Source organism: Ceratotherium simum, chromosome 2 (assembly GCF_057802395.1).
Source record: "Ceratotherium simum simum isolate JZ-2026a chromosome 2, ASM5780239v1, whole genome shotgun sequence".
Taxonomy (NCBI): domain Eukaryota; kingdom Metazoa; phylum Chordata; class Mammalia; order Perissodactyla; family Rhinocerotidae; genus Ceratotherium; species Ceratotherium simum.
The window spans coordinates 10171345-10178688 of NC_141901.1; positions in this window are offsets into that span (position 1 = coordinate 10171345).

Consider the following 7344-nt stretch of genomic DNA (forward strand, 5'->3'; position numbering starts at 1 on the left):
TTAAAGATTTTATTTATTTTATTTTTTCCCCCCAAAGCCCCAGTGGATAGTTGTATGTTGTAGCTGCACATCCTTCTAGTTGCTGTATGTGGGACTCGGCCTCAGGATGAACGGAGAAGTGGTGCCTCGATGCGCACCCGGGATCCGAACCCGGGCCACCAGCATCGCAGCGCACGCACTTAACCACCAAGCCACAGGGCCGGCCCTGATTCACTCTTTATTTATGGAGGAAGAGGAAACTAGTGACTTAATTATACTAAAATAAAGTGTTTAATCATATATAGAGAAAAACCTTTTTATTAGTACATCTTTTAATATTTATAGCAGTGATAATATGGTTCTGCCTATACTTTATGTTCTAAAATTATATTTTGTTGTCAGCAAAAATATTTTTAAAGCTTAAAAAATAACAATTGAGGATTATAGGATATTAGCTAAAGTACCCCTGTGTCCAGCCTTCCCCCACTACCACCACCACTATCTCTCTCACTCTTTCCCTCTCCCCAACTAGGGTTTATGTATGTTATCTCTAATAATTACATTTTACTCCTTGAAAAAGGTAGAGAAATTTAATAACATCTTTTGATGCATTTTGTTGTTGCTAAAAAGTCAGAAATCCAATTTTTCTAAGCAAAGATGTATCAAAATCATTCAAGACAAATAGCTAAATGCAACAATGGTTTGAGACTTTAATTCTGTTGTCTCAAGCTTCAAGACTGTGGAAAACAGAAAGTAAAGGAAGAGAGGGGATCTTCACAGCCTAAAAATCTATTTCTCGTTGTGGGGAAACTGAAGAACATTAGTCAACTAACCCAAAATGTTAAAAGAGGGAGGGAGCAAATTTTTGTTAGGTGGTGAGTTAATGGATTCAACATGACAGGATGCATTGTGAAGACAAGAGTTCGCTGAGTCATGTGTAGGGAACAACTGAGCTTCTGTTCCAACAGGCAGCTGAATTCAGCATCATGTGATCATCGAGAACAAAAGCAGTTGGTTTCTCTGTGTCACAATAAAGGTTGGGGAGCTGGTTTCAGCATCATCTCAGAAAACCTTCAGGAAACTCTAGAGGTTAGGCTCCATTGGTTGGATTCTGTTCCGCTTTCTCGTTTTATTTTTTCCCCTACTTTTGGGGATGCACATACCAGTAGCTTCCTAAGAAAGAGTACATGACAGGTAAATTTTTGAGATCTTGTATGTCTGAAATTATCCTTAATTTACTCTTACAGCTAACTGGTAGTTTGGTTAGGTCTATAATTCTAGGTTAGAAATAGTTTTTCTTCAGAATTTTGAGGGTGTCTCCATTGTTGTCTAGCTTCCATTGTTGCTGAAAAGCTGTATTAGTTTTCTATTGCTGTTAACAAATCCCCACAAACCTAGCAGCTTCAAACAATATCCATTTATTAGCTCACAATTCTGTAGGTCAGAAATCTGAGCACAGCATGACTGGGTTCTCTGCTTAGGATATTACAAGACTGAAACCAAAGTGTTAGCTGGACAGAATTCTTGTCTGGAGACTGGGGAAAAATGCACTTCCAAGTTCATTCGGGGGGTTCCAGAATTCAGTTCTTTGTGATCGTAGGACTGAGATCCCCATTTCGTTGCTGGCTGGCAGCCGGGACCCCTCTCAGGTCCTACAGGCCCCTGTATTTTTTGCTATGTGGCCTCCTCGTCTTCAAAGCCAGCTATGGAGAATCTCCTCTGCCAGGAAGAGCCCATCACTTTTAAGGGCCCTTTTAATCCTGATTAGGTCAAGACTTTCTTAAAAGTCAGCTGTGCTGTATAATATAACCTAATTATGGGAGTGAAATTTTTCATATTCATGGTAAACATATTCATAGTACACAGGGGATGGAGAATCTTGCAGTTAGAATTCTGTCTACCACAGAAGTCCAAAATTATTCTTTTTTTTTTAATGTATTTTTTTTTCTTTTTTGTGAGGAAGATCAGCCCTGAGCTAACATCTGCCAATCCTCCTCTTTTTGCTGAGGAAGACTGGCCCTGGGCTAACATCCATGCCCACCTTCCTCCACTTTATATGGGATGCCGCCACAGCATGGCCTGACACGAGGTGCACCGGTGCGCGCCTGGGATCCGAACCTGGGCTGCCAGCAGTGCAGCATGTGCACTTAACCGCTACGCCACGGGGCCAGCCCACAAGATTATTCTAATTCATGATCCATATTATATGTCCTATTTTTACCTCTGGAAGTTTGTAGAATTTTTCATTGTCCTCAGGTTTCTGAAATTTCATGATGTGCCTTCATATGGGTTTATTTCTATCTATTGTGATGCATACTATATAAATCTTCTCAATGTGGAAACTCACATCTTTTAATTCCATTTGAATACATTCATTGATTATTTCCTCCCTTTCATTTTCTCTGTCCTTGCTTTCTGGAACTCTAATTATTTGGATGTTGGTGGACATGGATTAGTCCTCTAATTCCTCTCCCCCCTCTGCATTTTCTGTCTTTGCTTTTTGCTCTTTCCTCTACTTTTTTTTTTTGGTGAGGAAGAGTAGCCCTGAGCTAACATCTGTTGCCAATCCTCCTCTTTTTGCTGAGGAAGATTGGCCCTAGGCTGACATCCATGCCCATCTTCCTCCACTCTTTTTCATATGTGGGACGCCTGCCACAGCATGGCTTGATAAGAGGTGCATGGGACCACACCTGAGATCCAAAGCCGTGAACCCCAGGCTGCTGAATTGGAGCGGGCAAACTCAACCACTACACCACCAGGCTGGCCCCATCCTCTACTTATTTTTTCACAGTATCATCTTCTTGATATTGAATTTTTCATATAGGTTCTCAAAGAGTTAATTTACATGAGGTGATTTTTTGGTTTTATTTTGTTTGTTTATATCACGAATGTTCTTTCTATATGGCATCATGTTCTTGTTTTATGGATGCAATGTTTTCTTTTCTTTTTCTAAGGATATTAATGAGGATTTTCTTCTTGGAGTAGTCTTCTCTCCACATAATCTTTTTTTCCTCCAACTTACTTTTACATATGTGTTAGAGGCTTTCCTCAGAAAGCCTGCGATATTAAGCCTGATAACTGTGATCTTTGCTCATCTGTTTTAAACCACTAAAAAGCTGATTGTAAGCTCTGAGCCCATGAGTAAGGCCTGTCAACTTGAAATTTACTGTAGAGTGAGCTGCTTTGGCCACTGTGTTATGGAGCCCCCAGTGCTGGTATCTTTAGGTCTTTTCCTTGTGGTCAGCTCAGATAGTCCTGGAAAGACATCTCAAAGCCTTTCAAATCTCCTGCCTGGAGATTGTTGACCTAGTTTTCAGCTTCTTCGAGCTGAATAGGGGAAAAGAACTGAGGGTGTTGGGCCGGCCCCATGGCTTAGCGGTTAAGTGTGCGCGCTCCGCTGATGGCAGCCCGGGTTCGGATCCCGGGTGCTCACCGACGCACCGCTTCTCCGGCCATGCTGAGGCCGCGTCGCACATACAGCAACTAGAAGGATGTGCAGCTATGACATACAACTATCTATTGGGGCTTTGGGGGGAAAAAATAAATAAATAAAATCTTAAAAAAAAAAAAAAAAGAACTGAGGGTGTATATTCCCGGCAGTGTGTTTGGAATTCAAAATCCTCTATGTTGTGGCATCAACGTTAATATATGCTGAGGTTTTCTATGTTCACACTCAGTAAAGTGCTTAGAATGCACTCTTTGCCCCTCATCTTTGTCTACTGAATTTCTACTATTCTTCAGAGCTAAGCTCAATTGACCTGCCTAGAAGTAATACTTCTTACTTTTGTAGTGGTTTAAAATATTGTTCATACCACTCACAGCACCTTAAGCAAACCTGCCCTGAATTGTATATAATTGTTTACTTATCTCTTTTCACGGGACAAACTCTTTGAGGGCAGTGACTATGTCTGTACAATGGCATTTCCCATCATAGTGTCCTGCCCCTATAGTCTTTTAACAATTACCTGTTGAATGAGTGTCAGACCAGATAGTGATTACAAAATTACATTAATATTCTCCAAGACATGCCTCTACTGATTCTTTACTTTAGGGCTTTTTGGAGAGACATTTTCGATCTTACTTCTTTGGTTTTAGAGACATTACTCAGAAAAGCGTATTATGTGATTGGAAATGTAACAGGAATAGAGAAGTGTAATGGCCCACCATCTTCTTGTGTCACATAACCCCCACATGAAACAGTAAAAGTGTCAAATATATAGATATTAAGATAAAACTCTTTTTCCATTTCCTTTTCTGAATCATTGCCAAATTATTATCAGAGACTGATATGACAGCAGGCACTACCAATTCTTAAATAATATAAAACCAACTATTAGCTATAGCTATTTTATGAATGGTTGACAATGCATATGATAAGATGTCTAGTCATTCTCATCCATTCTGCATTTATAAGGCTCTGTTCAAATGCAATTCAATCTGAGCATCCTAATGCTTTTCTCCAACAGAGACTCTTCAAAAAAACCTAATTTTTAATCCTAGAAAAAACCCTTTCTCAATATTAGCAATGTACACAATTGCCTGAAGTATCAGAACTTTTTTCTCTTTCCAATTCTGTTAATAATTTTGCAGACATGTAACTTTCCTTCTCTTGGTCTGAGTTTCATTTTGTAAAAATTAAAAATAAAATGCCCTAAATGTCAATCATCAAAACTCTTTTTTAAAAACATCTTGTAAGAAGCAACTTCTAGAAACTAGATTTTCCATTTCTTTCTGATTCACCACACGGATTTTGGTAGCAAAACTAAAACCTCCTGCCATTTACTTTTCTGCTACTTCTTACTTAATTTCTCTTTATCCTTCAAGCCTCAGCACAAATTTTATCTCCTTTACTAAGTAATTCAGATTAAGTGAAAAACAGTTTTGGAAACATAAAACAGATAAAGAAGAAAATAAAAACTTGTAATCCTACCATTCAGAATAAATAATTTATTAATATTTTGGAATATCTCTCTAATCTTTCTGAGGGCACAAATATATACATAATTTAATTTAAAAATTATATATGCCTAACCTGAGCAATTAGGCAAGAAAAAGAAATAAAAGTTATCCAAATTGGAAAGGAGGAAATAAAACTGTCACTATTTGCAGATGACATGATGTTATGTATAGAACACCCTAAAGAATCCACCAAAAAACTCTTAGAAATAACTAATGAATATAGTAAAGTTGCAGTGTACATAATCAACATACAAACATAAGTTGTGTTTCTATACACTAACAACGAACTAGCAGAAAGAGAAATCAAGAATACAATCCCATTTACAATCACAACAAAAAGAATAGAATACTTAGGAACAAATTTAACCAAGGAGGTGAAAGACCTGTATACTGAAAACTATAGACATGGTTGAAAGAAACTGAAGAAGACACAAAGAAATGGAAAAGTATTCCATGCTCATAGATTGGAAGAATTAACATAGTTAAAATGTCCATATTATCTAAAGCAATCTACAGACTCAATGCAATCCCAATCAGAATCCCAATGACATTTTTCATGGAAATAGAACAAAGACTCCTAAAATTTATATGGAACAACAAAAGACTCCAAATAGCAAAGCAATTCTGAGAAAAAAGAACAAAGCTGGAGGTATCACACTCCCTGATTTCAAAATATACTACAAAACTATAGTAATCAAAACAGCATGGTACTGGTAGAAAAATAGACACACAGATCAGTGGAACAGAACTGAGAGCCCAGAAATAAAACCACACATCAATGGACAGCTAATCTTCGACGAAGGAGCCAAGAACATGCAACAGAGAAAGGAAAGTCTCTTCAACAAATGGTGTTGGGAAAACTGGGCAGCCACACGCAAAAGAGTGAAAGTAGACGATTATCTTACACCATATACAAAAATTAACTTGAAATGGATTAAAGACTAGAATGTGAGACCTGAATTCATAAAACTCCTAGAAGAAAACCTAGGTAGTAGGCTCTTTGATGTGGGTCTTAGCAGCAACTTTTTGAATATGTCTCCTTAGGCAAGGGAAACAAAGAAAAAATAAACAAATGGGACTACTCAAACTAGAAAGCTTCCTCACGGCAAAGAAAAACCATCAACAAAAGCAAAGGACTGTCTACCAACTGGGAGAAGATACTTGCAAATCATATATCCAATAAGGGGTTAATATCCAAAATAGAGAAACAATTCATACACCTCAACAACAAAAAAACGAACAACCCTATCAAAAAATGGGCAAAGGATCTGAATAGACATTTTTGCAAAGAAGATATACAGAAGGCCAACAGGCACATGAAAAGATGTTCAACATCATTAATTACTAGGGAAATACAAATCAAAACTACAATGAGATATCACCTCACACCTGTCAGAATGGCTATTATTAAAAACACAAGAAATAACAAGTGTTGGAAAGGATGTGGAGAAAAAGGAATCCTCAAACACTGCTGGTGGGAATGTAAATTGGTGCAGGCACTATGGAAAACAGTATGGAGATTTCTCAAAAAAATAAAAATAGAAATATGATCCAGCTATTTCACTTCTGGGTATTTATCCAAAGAACATGAAAACACTAATTCGAAAAGATACATGCAGCCCTGTGTTCATTGCAGCATTATTCACAATAGCCAAGACTTGAAAGCAACCTAAGTGCCCATCAACAGATGAATGCATAAAGAAGATGTGATATATAATACAATGGAATACGCAGCCATAAAAAAACACAAAATTGTGCCATCTGCAACAACATGGGTGGACCTTGAGGGTATTACACCAAGCAAAATACAGATGGAGAAAGAGAATTATTGTATGATTTCACTAATATGTGGAAGATAAACAAACAAACAAAGATATGAAGAACAGATTGGTGGTTACTAGAGGAGAAGAGGGTGGGGGGAGAGTGAAAGGGGTAAAGGGGCACACGTGTATGGTGACAAATGGCAACTAGACTTTTGGTGGTGAACACGATGCAGTCTATACAGAAGTTGAAATAAAATGATGTACACCTGAAATGTATATAGTGTCATAAAGCAATGTTATCTCGATAAAAAAATTGTATATGAAATTAGAGCAATATCTCACATTTTTTAACTTAAAAATTATAGTTTGGGTATTTTCCCATATTGGAATGTTTTTCAGGAGATAGTATAGTTTGGAGCACATCCTCTAGAGTCAAAACTCTTCTCTGGGTTCAAATCTCACCTCTACCACTTATTAGCTATATGACTTTGGGTAAATTACCTAACCTCTCTATGCCATAGTTTCCTATTCCATAAACTGGAGATGGTAATGAGATACCTACTTTAGAATTTTTGTGTTTATTGAATAAACTACTACATGTAAAACACTAAAACAATACCTTCCACATAGTAGATAGTATTTT